This window comes from Hordeum vulgare, chromosome 3H, assembly GCF_904849725.1.
Source record: "Hordeum vulgare subsp. vulgare chromosome 3H, MorexV3_pseudomolecules_assembly, whole genome shotgun sequence".
In the NCBI taxonomy this organism is placed as follows: Eukaryota; Viridiplantae; Streptophyta; class Magnoliopsida; order Poales; family Poaceae; genus Hordeum; species Hordeum vulgare.
This window is the reverse complement of record NC_058520.1, coordinates 20,734,228-20,750,805: the sequence shown is the minus strand read 5'-3', so window position 1 is coordinate 20,750,805 and position 16,578 is coordinate 20,734,228. Positions and strand designations below refer to the sequence as shown.

General features: G+C 44.0%; 1 long non-coding RNA gene across 1 annotated transcript; it reads left to right on the top strand.

The window, feature by feature from the left end:
• The first annotated feature begins 9,302 nt into the window (after positions 1–9,302).
• Positions 9,303–10,512, top strand: LOC123439317. Its single transcript, XR_006630063.1, has 3 exons — positions 9,303–9,371; positions 9,443–9,523; positions 10,387–10,512. It is a non-coding gene; the product is annotated as an uncharacterized LOC123439317 (long non-coding RNA).
• Positions 10,513–16,578: the final 6,066 nt, after the last annotated feature.

Sequence of the window (16,578 nt, the reverse complement as noted above, 5' to 3'; positions counted from 1 at the left end):
GGAAGGTTGTAGATACATAGAGTAACGGGCCAGGTGCTGTGACTGCAACTCTGCTCCCCAAAAGGATTCATGCCATCTGTACTCAGACCTAACCATAAGTTCCTTGCGTCAGCTGCAAATCTCGAGAACTCTCTCTCGATTTTTCTCCACTGCTGACCATCAGCGGTGTGCCTCAACTTATCGTCTTTCATACGATCTTCCATGTGCCATCGCAACAACTTCGCATGATCTTTATTTCTGAACAGACGTTTCAACCGTGCCATCGCAACAACTTCTCACCGCGGTAGAGGATGCAGTCATTAGGGCATGCATGTATCTTCTGCACGTCTAATCCTAGAGGGCAGACAAGCTTCTTTGCTTCGTACGTGCTGGTGGGCAATTCGTTCTTTCTTGGAAGCATCTTCTTCATCAGTACCAGCAACTTTTCGAATGACGAGTCAGTCACACCGGTCTGTGCCTTCCACTTCAGCAATTCCAGTGTGCTACCCAGCTTCTTCTGGCCATCTTCACAAGTTGGGTACAACAATTTGTTGTGGTCCTGTAACATCTGCTCGAACTGCAACCTCTCCTTTTCTGTGTCGCAACCTCGCCGTGCATCAGAAATGACCCGGCCAAGATCATCAGCGGGCTCATCTGGTTCCCGTTCTTCATCCTGATCTTCTTCTTCATTGTCTTCCATTGCGGTATCAGCATACTCACGGAACATAGATCGGTAGTTGTCATCATCGATCTCTTCTTCTTCATCGTCGTCTTCCATCATAACCCCTCTTTCTCCGTGCTTGGTCCAAACATTATAACCCGACATAAAACCGGACCGAAGCAGGTGGCTCTGAATGACTCTTGAGGAAGTGTAATCCTTCTCATTCCGACATTCAACACATGGACAAAACATATAGCCACCACCATGCTTGCTCGCATCGGCTGCATCTCGAAAAGAATGCACGCCTTCTCTGTAAGCGGTTGTGCGTCGATCACCGTACATCCATGGATGGCTCATCTGTGTTATACGACAGTATATCAAATACAATCACGATCCTAAAAATTAGTACTGCACGGTCTAAACGAGGAAATATAGTTGCTAACCTTTTAGAATAAGTAGAAATAAAGAGGAAGAGGTTTAAGCGTGGCTCAGGCATCTCATATCGTAGTTGTGTTCGGTGAACTGAAGCGGCATCGCTCTAACACACATTTCAACAAACACCTGTAGTGCATCAAAAAAAGTGGAGAGCAAGCACCCACCCACAATCCTCCATCCAAGAAAAATGCAAGGAAGAGGGGAGAGGGGGGATGTGCTATATATAGGCAGAGGACTTTAGTCCCGGTTTGAGACACAAACCGGGACTAAAGGTGGCGCACATGCGGGCTGCCAACCGCGTAGCCCTTTAGTCCCGGTTTGGGACACGAACCGGGACTAAAGGTTCCTTACGGGCCGGGATTAAAGCCTCGAGGGAGGCATTGGGAATTGGGGCGACGTGGTCGGGCCTTTAGTCCCGGCCCAGAGGTAGGCCGGGACTAAAGGGTCCAGGCCAAAGGCCCGTTTTCCACTAGTGGTCGGTCGCGCGGACACACAGTTTTTTGCACGACGGATATAGCGTCGTAAGCCGGCCCAAGTGACATGAGGGCTGACACGTCCATTTTGCATCATGTTTTCATGTTGATATTTATCGCTTCTTTGGCTGTTATTTCACTTCACGGTACAATTCTTATGCCTTTTCTTTCTTATTTTGCAAGGTTTACATGAAGAGGGAGAATACCGGCAACTGGAATTCTGGCCTGAAAGTGGAGCAAATTTGAGCTATCTATTCTGCGCAACTCCAAACGCCGTAAAAATCAACGAGGATTTTTTCCTGATTTATCAAAAATACTGGGCCGAAGAAGTGCCAGAGGGGCACCAGGGGGTGCCCACAAGCTTGCACGGCGCGACCACCCCCCCAGGCCGCGCCATGAGGGCTTGTGGGTAGCCCACTGGCCCACTTGCTCCCCTCTTTTGCTATATGGAGGGTTTCGTCCAGGAAAAAAAAATCAAGGAGGAGCTTTTTCGTGGTTTCGCCGCCGCCATGAGGCGGAACTTGAGCAGAACAAATCTAGAGCTCCGGCAGGACGATCCTGCCGGGGAAACTTCCCTCCCGGAGGGGGAAATCGTCGCCATCGTCATCACCAACACTCCTCTCATCGGAGGGGACTCGTCACCATCAACATCTTCATCAGCACCATCTCATCTCCAAACCCTAGTTCATCACTTGTAAACAATCTCCGTCTCGCGACTCCGATTGTTACTTGTAAGGTTGCTAGTAGTGTTGATTACTCTTTGTGGTTGATGCTAGTTGGATTATTTGGTGGAAGAGTTTATGTTCAGATCCTTGATGCTACTCATTACCTCTCTGGTCATGAATATGATTATGCTTTGTGAGTAGTTACTTTTGTTCCTGAGGACATGGGATAAGTCATGCTAATATTAGTCATGTGAATTTGGTATTCATTCGGTAATTTGATATGTTGTATGTTATTTTTCCTCTAGTGGTGTTATGTGAACGTCGACTACATAACACTTCACCATTATTAGGGCCTAGAGGAAGGAATTGGGAAGTAGTAAATAGATGATGGGTTGCTAGAGTGACAGAAGCTTAAACCCTAGTTTATGTGTTGCTTCGTAAGGGGCTGATTTGGATCCACTAGTTTAAAGCTATGGTTAGACTTTGTCTTAATTCTTCTTTCGTAGTTGCGGATGCTTGCGAGAGGGGTTAATCATAAGTGGGATGCTTGTCCAAGTAAGGGCAGTACCCAAGCGCCGGTCCACCCACATATCAAACTATCAAAGTAACGAACGTGAATCATATGAACATGATGAAACTAGCTTGACAGAAATTCCCGTGTGTCCTCGAGAGCGTTTTTCCTCTTATAAGACTTTGTCCAGGCTTGTCCCTTGCTACAAAAGGGATTGGGCCACTTTGCTGTACCGTTGCTACTTTTGTTACTTGTTGCCCGCTACGAATCATCTCACCACACAATCACTTGTTACCGACAATTTCAGTGCTTGCAGATATTTCCTTGCTGAAAACACTTGTCAGATCCTTCTGCTCCTCGTTGGGTTCGATAATATTACTTATCGAAAGGACTACGATTGATCCCCTATACTTGTGGGTCATGAAGACTCTTTTCTGGCGCAGTTGTCGGGGAGTGAAGCGCTTTTGGTAAGTGGAACTTGGTAAGGAAACATTCATATAGTGTGCTGAAATTTACTGTCACTTGTCACTATCGATACTAATCCTTTGAGGGGCTTGTTCGGGGTATCTTCACCTCGAACGGAAGCACAAATAGTTGCTCCTCATCCTGCTGCACATACTGAAAAATATTCGCTTTGAATTTCCTTCGGGTATGCTTGAGAAACTGATGGCTAATCCTTTTACACGAGATGGAACATCACATCCAGACTTGCATCTGATCTATGTAGATGAAGTTTGTGGTTTATTTAAGCTTGCATGTGTGCCCGAGGATGAGGTCAAGAAGAAGGTCTTTCCATTATCTTTAAAGGATAAGGCGTTGACATGGTATAGGCTATGTGATGATACTGGATCATGGGACTACAATCGGTTGAAATTAGAATTTCATCAAAAGTTTTATCCTATGCATTTAGTAGATCGTGATCGAAATTATATTTACAATTTTTGGCCTCGTGACAGAGAAAGCATCGCTCAATCTTGGGGGAGGCTTAAATCAATGTTATATTCATGCCCCAATCATGAGCTCTCGAGAGAAATTATCATTCAGAACTTCTATGCTCGGCTTTCTCCTGATGATCGCACCATGCTTGACACTTCTTGTACCGGTTCTTTTATGAAGAGAGATATTGACTTCAAATGGAATTTATTGGAGAGAATTAAACTCAACTCTGAAGATTGGGAGCTTGAAGAAGGTAAGGAGTCAGGTATGAATTTCACGTTTGATTGCGTTAAATCCTTTGTTGAGACAAATACCTTTAGTGATTTTAGCGCTAAGTATGGACTTGACTCTAAGATAGTAGCTTGATTGTGTGAATCTTTTGCTTCTCATATTGATCTCCCCAAAGAGAAGTTGTTTAAATATCATCCTCCCTTAGAAGTCAATGTAGTTAAACCCAATCCAGTTGAAGAGAAAGTCATTGCCTATAATGATCCTGTTGTTCCCAGTGCTTACATTGAGAAACCACCTTTCCCTGTTAGGATAAAGGATCATTCTAAAGCTTCAACTGTGATACGTAGAGGCTATATTAGAACACCTACACCCCCTGAGGAAATTAGAGTTGAACCTAGCATTGCTATTATCAAAGATCTTCTGTCCGATGATGTTGAGGGACATAATATTCACTTCTGTGAAGATGTTGCTAGAATTGCTAAACCTCATGTTAGAGACAAACATAGGCCTGTTGTTGGCATGCGTGTGGTTTCTGTTAAGATAGGAGATCATTGTTATCATGGCTTATGTGACGTGGGTGCCAGTGTTAGTGCAATACCTCAATCCTTATACGATGAAATCAAAAAGGAGATTGCACCTGTTGAGATAGAGCCCATTGATGTCACTATTCAGCTTGCCAATAGAGATACTATCTGCCCTATGGGAATTGTTAGGGATGTTGAAGTCTTGTGTGGTAAAATGAAGTATCATGCTGATTTCCTCGTTCTTGCTACCGCATAAGATAGCTTTTGTCCCATCATATTTGGTAGACCTTTTCTCAATACCGTCAATGCTCATATTGATTGTGAGAAGCAAAATGTCACTGTTGGCTTTGAAGGTGTGTCACATGAGTTCAATTTCTCTAAGTTTGGTAGACAACCTCATGAAAAGGAGTTGCCTAGTAGGGATGAAACTATTGACTTAGCCTCTATTGCCGTGCCCCCTACTGATCCCTTAGAGCAATACTTGCTTGAGCATGAAAATGATAGGCATATGGATGAAAGGGATGAGATAGATAGAGTTGTCTTAGAACAATATCCTATCCTTAAGAATAATTTGCCTGTTGAACTGCTTGGGGATCCACCCCCACCAAAGGGTGATCCTGTGTTTGAGCTTAAACAGTTGCATGATACTCTTAAGTATGCCTATCTTGATGAAAAAGAGATATATCCTGTTATAATTAGTGCTAGCCTCTAAGAGCATGAAGAAAATAAGTTACTAAAAACTCTAAGAAGGCACCATGCTGCTATTGGATATACTCTTGATGATCTTAAGGGCATTAGTCCTACTCTATGTCAGCACCAGATTAAAACTGATCCTGATTTCAAACCAGTTGCTGATCATCAAAGGAGATTAAATCCTAAGATGAAAGAAGTAGTGAGAAAAGAAATACTAAAGCTCCTGGAAGCGGGTATTATCTATCCTGTTGCTCATAGCGATTGGGTGAGTCCGGTGCATTGCGTCCCTAAGAAGGGAGGCATTACCGTTGTCCCTAATGATAAGGATGAGTTGATCCCACAGAGGATTATTACTGGCTATAGGATGGTGATCGATTTTAGGAAATTGAATAAAGCCACTAGGAAAGATCATTACCCTTTGCCTTTTATCGACCAAATGCTAGAAACGCTGTCCAAACATACACACTTCTGCTTTCTAGACGGTTATTCTGGTTTCTCCCAAATACCAGTTGCACAATCTGATCAGGTGAAAACCACTTTCACCTGCCCTTTCGGTACCTTTGCTTATAGACGTATGCCTTTTGGCTTATGTAATGCACCTGCCACCTTTCAAAGATGTATGATGGCTATATTCTCTGACTTTTGTGAAAAGATTGTCGAGGTTTTCATGGATGACTTCTCCGTTTACGGGTCTTCCTTTGATGATTGCCTCAACAACCTTGATCGAGTCTTGCAGAGTTGTGAAGACACCAATCTTGTCTTGAATTGGGAGAGGTGCCACTTTATGGTTAATGAAGGCATCGTCTTAGGACATAAAATTTCTGAAAGAGGTATTGAAGTCGATAAGGCTAAGGTTGATGCAATCAAGAAAATGCTATACCCCACATATATCAAAGGGATAAGAAGTTTCCTTGGTCATGCTGGTTTCTATAGAAGGTTCATTAAAGACTTATCTAAGATTTCTTGGCCTCTTACCAATCTCTTGCAAAAGGATATTCCTTTTGTTTTTGATGATGATTGTGAGGAAGCCTTCGAAATACTTAAGGGGGCTTTGATAACTGCACCTATTGTTCAACCACCTGATTGGAGCTTACCTTTTGAGATCATGTGTGATGCTAGTGATTATGTTGTTTGTGTTGTTCTAGGGCAAAGAGTCGATAAGAAGCTGAATGTTATTCACTCCGCTAGTAAAACTCTAGACAGTGCCGAGAGAAACTATGCTACTACGGAGAAGGAGTTTTTAGCAGTTGTGTTTGCATGTGAAAAGTTCAAGAATTACATAGTTGATTCCAAAGTCACTATTCACACTCATCATGCTGCTATTAAGTACCTCATGGAGAAGAAAGACGCTAAACCTAGACTTATCAGATGGGTTCTCTTGCTACAAGAATTTGATTTGCACGTTCTCGACATAAAGGGTGCTGATAACCCAGTAGCAGATAACTTGTCTAGGTTGGAGAACGTTCTTGATGACCCACAACCTATTGATGATAGCTTTCCTGATGAGCAATTGAGTGTCAGCAATGCTTCACGTAGTGCATCGTGGTATGCTGATTATGCAAACTATATCGTTGCCAAATATATACCACCTAGTTTCACATACCAGCAAAAGAAGAAATTCTTCTTTGACTTGAGACATTACTTCTCGGATGATTCTCACCTTTATAAGAAAGGATTAGATGGTGTTATTAGACGTTGTGTACCTGAACATGAACAGGGACAAATCCTACAGAAGTGTCACGCCGAGGCCTACGGAGGACACCATGCGGGAGATAGAACTGCACACAAGGTATTGCAATCAGGTTTCTATTGGCCCACTCTCTTCAAGGATGCCCGTAAGTTTGTCTTGTCTTGTGACGAATGTCAAAGAATAGGTAATATTAGCAAACGTCAGGAAATTCCTATGAACTATTCACTTGTCATTGAACCATATGATGTTTGGGGCCTTGATTATATGGGACCTTTTCCAAAATCCAATGGGTATACTCACATCTTAGTTGCTGTTGATTACGTCACTAAGTGGGTAGAAGCTATCCCCACTAGTAGTGCTGATCACAACACCTCTATCAAGGTGCTGAAAGAAGTTATCTTCCCTAGATTTGGAGTCCCTAGATATCTAATGACCGACGGCGGTTCACACTTCATTCATGGTGCTTTCCGTAAAACGCTTGCTAATTACGATGTCAACCATAGAATTGCGTCTCCCTATCACCCTCAGTCCAGTTGTCAAGTAGAGCTAAGTAATAGAGAGATTAAACTGATTCTGCAAAAGACTGTCAACAGGTCTAGAAAGAATTGGTCTAAGAAGCTCGATGATGCACTGTGGGCTTATAGAACTGCCTATAAGAATCCCATGGGCATGTCTCCGTACAAAATGGTGTATGGGAAAGCATGTCACTTACCTCTTGGTCAAGAGCATAAAGCTTATTGGGCAATCAAAGAGCTCAACTTTGATTTCAAACTTGCCGGTGAGAAGAGGTTATTTGATATTAGCTCGCTTGATCAGTGCAGAACTCAGGCATATGAGAATGCCAAGCTATTCAAAGAGAGGGTCAAGAGGTGGCATGATAAGAGGATACAAAAGCGTGAGTTTAATGTAGGTGATTATGTCTTGCTATATAACTCTCGTTTAAGATTCTTTGTAGGCACTACAAGAAATATGCTCATACATGACGTTTTTTAAAATATCGTTGATGAATTCACCATAAATCTATGACGATTTCATCCGAGATAATCGTAAGCCGTTTGAGGGGAGCAAATCTACATATAAATTACGACGATGTGAGTCAAAAACGTCGTAACCGCATAAGATGAGATCGTCAAAACTTTTACGACGATTATAAAAATGTCGTAACATGTTCTAACTATGTTGACATGTCACTCGTGAAAATATCCCAAATCACATTGTTTTCATACAAATTCTGTTTTCACACAATCTGTTTTCACACAAATTATAAGAAAATGAAAATATCCCAAATCACATTGTTTGTCATCCCAAAGTAGACACATATGCATAATATTGATTAATTTTGACAAACTGTATTTTACCCCAAATAATAGGGTGGAAAATATAAGAGAAACAAAAGGAAAAGAGAAAATTACACAAGCTAAAGTCTGATTGGTGGAATGAGTTTTGACATGGATCGATGACATGGCAAACATCCGGCCATCCATCCACCCATCCATCCATCCACCCGCAGCAAACCTCACGCAACACATCGTGCCCTCCTCTTCCTCTCTCTGCGCTAACCCTAGTCGGTGCCTCCCTCTCTCCCCCGACCCCACCCGATACGGATCGACCAACCCTAGCCGCCGCCGTGATCTGACCCAGGGCGGCCGCGACGGCGACGCGGAGAGGAGCGCTGCCCCGTAGAGTGACCGCATCGTCTGTCTGGACGCCGTCGCCCAGGAGGGCAACGACGCCGGTGGCATGGTGGCCACTGCGGAGGGCAACGACTGCGCTGCCCTAGAGACAACCTGTGGCCCTCCTCTTCGCCTCTCTTCTTCGCCTCTCTTCTCAGCGGCAGTCACCAGCGCCGCCGCCACCCTCGGACGCGAGCTCCTTCGGGCGTCCCTCCCAAGGCATGGTCGGCGCTGCGCCCGCCCTCCTCCACCACCTCGGTACCGCACAGCCCCCACCCCCTCCCTCTCCTCAGCCCGCCCGCCTCCCTCCCCACTATTATAGTCTCGTCTAGGGTTTCCAGATTTCTGCCGCGCGAGGAGCCGCCTGTCTGCTCCACCGCCGCTGCCGCCCACCGCGCGGTTCCCCTTGTCTCTGCGGCGTGTAGCAGTGGTACACTGACCCGTAGCAGTGGTAGCCAGGAGGAGCAGCAGCAACACTACTGCGGTACTGCGCTAGCACTAGTTAGGCCGCTGCGTACGCACCCCTGTCGCAGAGGTGCTCAACGTGTAGGAACTCAGCCTCGTCTTTATTAGGGGCAGAATCCTACATGTGCGCAATCCCCAAATTGTTATCTATGGTGAATTGTGAGATTGATCCTGTAGCATCCTACTAAGGAGCAGTGATAATTCGGCTACCATAGATAATGGCTTGGGACAAAACTTGCGTCTTCTGATGTTGGAGAATTTCTGAATTTGTATTCTCCATGATGGCATACGTAATGGACAGTTAGAAAAATGTGGTCTGGTTTACCTGCATTAACCACCTCGTTAGGTAGTAAGTGGGGATTTGAATCCATTTCTTGTCAAGCTCGTCACTGGATCTCTAGCAATATCGTCTTTGTGATCACCTTCTGTGTCCTGGTATGCTTGTAACATTATCGTGTTAAAGAAGCATCCATTCAAATGCAGCTCAAATGATGATGAATCCTTAGTCTGCAGCATTGCTCAGGATTCTATGGAGCATTTACCAGAGATGGGCATTGTCTAAGAGAGCCGAGAAAATATATGAGCAGGTGTGATTTCCCTACTTTCTGTTTCATTCCTTCAGGTGTTTATCCTATGAAGTATCATTTGTTCCAGATCTCTGCATTACAATGATTCGATGCAATGTGTTATTGGTAAATGCAGTATGTTGTGCAGTGTCATGTACCGTTGGTAAACACGGTACTAAGAATAGGCTAATGGTCGTTGTTTTTAAATCGTCTCATGTATCCGCACTGCCACTATATCCCTGAAATAGTGCACAAAGGACAATGACCTCTACACAACGGCTGCCTGTAGTAGTTTACTGCTTGGTAGTTTGTACAGGTTTATCTCTCAACGAAACCCGCAGCGCCCGAGTACTAATACTAATACATTTCAGAGTTTATATGATTCCTTTGTTGCATATCTTGAATCATTAATCCAAGACTTCATATGAACCATTTCAATCAAATTTGATTTATTTGAATTTGGATTCTACTGATATATCCAAGCGTATTGCTCCAATTACATTATCAATATCCTCAGTCCAACACGGAAACTCTCTGCCCCTACGCTTCTGCAACACGCTATTTGAGAAAAGGATACTTCAAGTCACCACGATGAGCAGATTAAATTTACGTGGGGTAAATAACAAAATAGGGAATGTACTATACGCTTTATATGTTCTTGTTTGATTGAGTGGCTATACTGTTAGCATTTATTTTAGTGCAATTACTAGCACTTCCTCCACATGCTCCTCTAGCATCCCTCCCCCACTGTGACTGCGTGAGTGGGTGGTGGAAGTGGAGAGACTTAAAGTTTTTTTTTCGTGTATCCAAAGTTTTTTTGGGAATCATTTACTGTTGCATATACATTTTCTCTGCTTTTATGAACTTTTGTTGAAAATTTGCAGGTATGTGAGATCCTTGAAGATAATGCCATAAGTGCAAAGGTTGGCAACTCTGAATGCGAGCCTTGGGTGGTCACCTCCTGGTTGCGTGATCATCTAGTGTCTACCCGAGAGAGACGGAACACTTTGTTGTGGAAGAAGGTATTTCTGTTACAGCATATCTCACTTAATTATGCAGCCGCTGATTTGTACTCACTGGTTAGCACTATCCAAATTTAATGATGGAAGTTGGACATGGTAACCATTTTGTGTACGATTTATTATTTTGTTATTACTATCCAAGGCAATACATATACATGTGAGCATATGAAGCAGTTGTAAGGACATTGACACCCCATATATGGCAATCAAACTCATTTTACTTTTCCTTATTAAACTTGGATGATACTTTCCATATATGGCGATCGAATTAGTTTTCCTTTTGGAAAAGTAAATGGCGACCGTTTGTTGGGAGAGGATGGCATTTCGAACATTTTTCGTGGCAGTTTTAGTTGTATCGGGAATGTCATTTTCTTCAGAAGAACATGACATTTTCTGGGAGGATGGCAGTTTTGAGCCTTCATTCCAGAAAATGCCATGCTAGTAGTGACGATACTATTAGCAAGAGGTGCTTAAAACAGTATTATATGTGATTCAGTGATTGTGAAGAAACTAAATCTATGATGTTGCTGTCTGTTGAGCCGTCTTGACATTAGTTTTTTACATACACAGGAACCCAACAGTTCAGTTTAGCTTCGCAAAAACAATTCTTGGAGAATTGATAGGCCCTGAAGTTGCATACTTCTCATCAAGGGGCCCAAGTTCTCTGACTCCATCTATTCTGAAGGTAATCATGTACGTATTAAAGATCACTTAACCATTTCTTGTAGTGAATGAACCTTTTGGTTGGTTTGTTGCCCCCACAATGCTATCTTAGCTGATAAGCTCCACCATGACATAGGCTGGAATGGGGCTCATCTTGTCTGTCTGTTCCTTAGTTGCCTCTCTCCATGACAGCTATGCAGACTAGTGGTAGCAGCATATATATGTTATATTTCTGAGACCTGGTCTTGAATTTATAGTGTGTAAATAAGTTGTCCGATATGAATGGCATGGGAGAAATCCAGCGCTGCATATGCAGAGCGAGGACCCAGGAGCACCCAAAAAATGAAGATGGTAGGCAAAGTATCTGGTCAAATTGATTGTTTTTCCTTTGCCTCCTAGGACGTTTCACTTTCACCTGGACTGGATGTGTCGCTTGAAATGTGCCATAGGTGTCTAGGCAGGCTTCCTATGGCTGCTGGCTACTGCTGACAGCTTGTCTTGTAGGTGGTTTTGTCACTGGCCACCCTGATTTATTTTTACCTTTGTTCGCGGCGCGCCTGTCTTTTATCCTTTGACATGGTCTGCAGATGTCCCATTGAAAATTCACCAGTGGGCGGGTGATCACGGTTTATTGTTTATTATTAGTATTCTGGTTCTCCACATGTGATCTGGATGCTCGCTGCCTGGTAGTGGCATGGCATCCAAAGCCTCCCTTCTTTGCCTGTTGGGCATAGTCAACTGTGACAATGCGGTCTCTCTCGGTTTTCTTTTCTTTTCTTTTTGTGGCTGCTTGCCAGTTTCTGCAACCTCTGTGCTCCACCTTCCTCTTCGCCCCGTCGAGAATGTGCCTGCGTTGCTGCCGCCTTGTACCACCAGCAGTCCAGCACATAGGATTCCCCTCGAGTTGGGGTAGCCAGTGTGTGTGGGCACTTGTGTTTACATGCTGTGTGACACTTTCTGTTTCGTATAGCGGCGCATGTGACCTGGGGCATGGGGGGGTCGATATTCGATCGGCTAGTTATTATCGATGGGGCTGCCGTGTTCCGGGCTTTTCTATCCTGATGATCTTCCGGAGGTAATCCCACAGCCGATTGAACAGGAGATCAAGGGAGGGTTAATAGTGAGCAGTGGTACTCGATCAAAGTGGATCTTCCCCATGTCCTTTCTCTGATGCTAAAACTTTCTGGAGAAAAATGATGTACGCCTCCGCATCCTGCTGCCGAGCAGACATTCACTTGCGCCTTCAACTCTCGCAGTTTACGCTCTACAGTGACCTGCCTGAGCAAGTGTAAATGATAAATCCAGCGTACTTCCGTAACTGCACTTATTCCTTTTAAGTCACTGTACTTATTTGAATGTGCTTGATAAGTCACTGTACTTACTTGAATGTTAAGTAATAACACTGGAAGAGTTGGTATTCCGAAGCTAGTAGTTTGTTGTTCTCATGCAATGAATCTGTAAAGTGAAAATCCAACACATCAGTTTATTTAGTCTCATAGTTCTAAATCTCATAGTTATTGACTATTATATTGTGCACTCACAATTCTTAATGTTTTGCTCCTCGTGGGATTGTAATGAATTGATCATGTTTACTGCTACTATATTTTACAGCTATTTTCAGTTAACTGCTTATTTTCAGAAAATTTCCTAAGAGTGTGCTTCTGAATTGCATTTGTAGGAGAAGGGCCATGCCTAGACAAGCACAAATATGCGACTGCCTCGGGCTGGGGGTGGTGCACCTTGGGCTGGGGCTAGTGTTGTGCTGGATCAGCACCATCGAGGTTGGGGCTGGGTTGGATCAGCTCCGCCTAGGAGAAGTTGCAGCAGTGCCTGAGCGACAAGGAGAAGGCCTGGGTGCTGATGTGCCATTTTATTGTGCATATGTGTCATTGTTCTATTGTGCAATTCGGTTTGTTCTTGCTATATTCATGTGTAAGGAAATGTATTCAAGAGATGACTTATTGTGTTATTAAACCTGGGAGATGTATTATGTGATGTTATATGATGGATGATTTTAATTTGTCTTGGAGTTTTCTTGATTTGAATATGAAATATTGTTGGATTTAATACTGGACAAATAATTTGGCTGAAAAGCCCCAACAAATAAAATGAAACCAAAAATATAAAAAGGCCAAAACTGAACTGGACCAAACATATTGCGCACTCAAAGGCCACAACCCAAATTATAATGATAAAATATCGAAAAAAATACTAAAGTGGCTGTAAATAGGCTAAGGCCCAAAAAGGAGCCCAATAAGAAAAAGCCCAAAAAAATAAAACCATCCCATATGATCAACTGAAATGGGTTGGGCTGATTTCAACCATGATGTTTTGATTTCGTCGTAATTTTGCCATGTAGGACTGCTGTTGGAAATATGCCCTAGAGGCAATAATAAATTAGTTATTATTATATTTCTTAGTTCATGATAATCGTTTATTATCCATGCTATAATTGTATTGAATGAAGACTAAAATACATGTGTGGATACATAGACAAAACACTGTCCCTAGCAAGCCTCTAGTTGGCTAGCCAGTTGATCAAAGATAGTCAGGGTCTTCTGATTATGAACAAGGTGTTGTTGCTTGATAACTGGATCACGTCATTAGGAGAATCACGTGATGGACTAGACCCAAACTAATAGACGTAGCATATTGATCGTGTCATTTTGTTGCTACTGTTTTCTGCGTGTCAAGTATTTGTTCCTATGACCATGAGATCATATAACTCACTAACACCGGAGGAATACTTTGTGTGTATCAAACGTCGCAACGTAACTGGGTGACTATAAAGATGCTCTACAGGTATCTCCGAAGGTGTTCGTTGAGTTAGTATGGATCGAGACTGGGATTTGTCACTCCGTGTGACGGAGAGGTATCTCGGGGCCCACTCGGTAATACAACATCACACACAAGCCTTGCAAGCAATGTGACTTAGTGTAAGTTGCGGGATCTTGTATTACGGAACGAGTAAAGAGACTTGCCAGTAAACGAGATTGAAATAGGTATACGGATACTGACGATCGAATCTCGGGCAAGTAACATACCGAAGGACAAAGGGAATGACATACGGGATTATATGAATCCCTGGCACTGAGGTTCAAATGATAAGATCTTCATAGAATATGTGGGATCCAATATGGGCATCCAGGTCCCGCTATTGGATATTGACCGAGGAGTCACTCGGGTCATGTCTACATAGTTCTCGAACCCGCAGGGTCTGCACACTTAAGGTTCGACGTTGTTTTATGCGTATTTGAGTTATATGGTTGGTTACCGAATGTTGTTCGGAGTCCCGGATGAGATCCAGGACGTCACAAGGAGCTCCGGAATGGTCCGGAGGTAAAGATTGATATATAGGAAGTCCTATTTTGGTCACCGGAAAAGTTTTGGGCTCATCGGTGGTGTACCGGGAGTGCCGGGAGGGGTGCCGGGGACCATCGGGAGGGCTGTCACGCCCCAAGGGGTCTCATGGGCTATGGGAAGAGATAAACCAGCCCCTAGTGGGCTGGAATAAGTTCCCACTAAAGCCCATAAGGTTTGAGAAGGAAAAAACACAAGGTGGAAAGAGTTTCCAAGTGGGAAGGTGGAATCCTACTCCAAGTAGGATTGGAGTAGGACTCCTCCACCTCCAATTTCGGCCAAACCTTGAGGGTTTGAGGCTGCCTCTTCCCTCCCCCTCCCTCCTATATATACTGAGGTATTAGGGCTGATTTGAGAGAACTTTTGCCACGGCAGCCCGACCACATACCTCCACGGTTTTACCTCTAGATCGCGTTTCTGCGGAGCTCGGGCGGACCCTGCTGAGATTAGATCACCACCAACCTCCGGAGCGCCGTCACGCTGCCGGAGAACTCATCTACCTCTCCGTCTCTCTTGTTGGATCAAGAAGGCCGAGATCATCGTCGAGCTGTACGTGTGCTGAACGCGGAGGTGCCGTCCGTTCGGCACTAGATCGGAGCGGATCGTGGGACGGATCGCGGGACGGTTCATGGGACGGTTCACGGGGCGGATCGAGGGACGTGAGGATGTTCCACTACAGCAACCGCGTTTCTTAACGCTTCTGCTGTGCGATCTACAAGGGTACGTAGATCGGAAATCCCCTCTCGTAGATGGACATCACCATGATAGGTCTTCGTGCGTGTAGGAAAATTTTTGTTTCCCATGCGACGTTCCCCAACAGTGGCATCATGAGCTACGTTCATGCGTAGATGTCTTCTCGAGTAGAACACAAAAGTTTTTGTGGGCGGTGATGTGTGTTTTGTTGCCCTCCTTAGTCTTTTCTTGATTCCGCGGTATTGTTGGATTGAAGCGGCTTGGACCGACATTACTCGTACGCTTACGAGAGACTGGTTTCATCGCTACGAGTAACCCCGTTTCTCAAAGATGACTGGCAAGTGTCGGTTTCTCCAACTTTAGTTGAATCGGATTTGACCGAGGAGGTCCTTGTATAAGGTTAAATAGCAATTCATATATCTCCGTTGTGGTGTTTGCGTAAGTAAGATGCGATCCTACTAGATACCCATGGTCACCACGTAAAATATGCAACAACAATTAGAGGACGTCTAACTTGTTTTTGCAGGGTATGCTTGTAATGTGATATGGCCAACGATGTGATGTGATATATTGGATGTATGATATGATCATGTTGTAATAGTTAATATCGACTTGCACGTCGATGGTACGGCAACCGGCAGGAGCCATAGGGTTGTCTTTAAACTAACGTTTGTGCTTGCAGATGCGTTTACTATATTGCTAGGACGTCGCTTTAGTAGTAATAGCATGAGTAGCACGACAACCCCGATGGCGACACGTTGATGGAGATCATGATGATGGAGATCATGGTGTGACGCCGGTGACAAGAAGATCGTGCCGGTGCTTTGGTGATGGAGATCAAGAAGCGCATGATGATGGCCATATCATGTCACTTATGAATTGCATGTGATGTTAATCCTTTATGCACCTTATCTTGCTTAGAACGACGGTAGCATTATGAGGTGATCTCTCACTAAAATTTCAAGACGAAATTGTGTTCTCCCCGACTATGCACCGTTGCGACAGTTCTTCGTTTCGAGACACCACGTGATGATCGGGTGTGATAGACTCAACGTTCACATACAACGGGTGCAAAACAGTTGCACACGCGGAACACTCGGGTTAAGCTTGACGAGCCTAGCATGTGCATACATGGCCTCGGAACACATGAGACCGAAAGGTCAAGCATGAATTGTATAGTTGATATGATTAGCATAGAGATGCTTACCACTGAAACTATTCTCGACTCACGTGATGATCGGACTTGAGATAGTGGATTTGGATCATGTACCACTCAAATGACTAGAGAGATGTACTTTTTGAGTGGAAGTTCTTAAGTAATATGATTAATTGAACTAA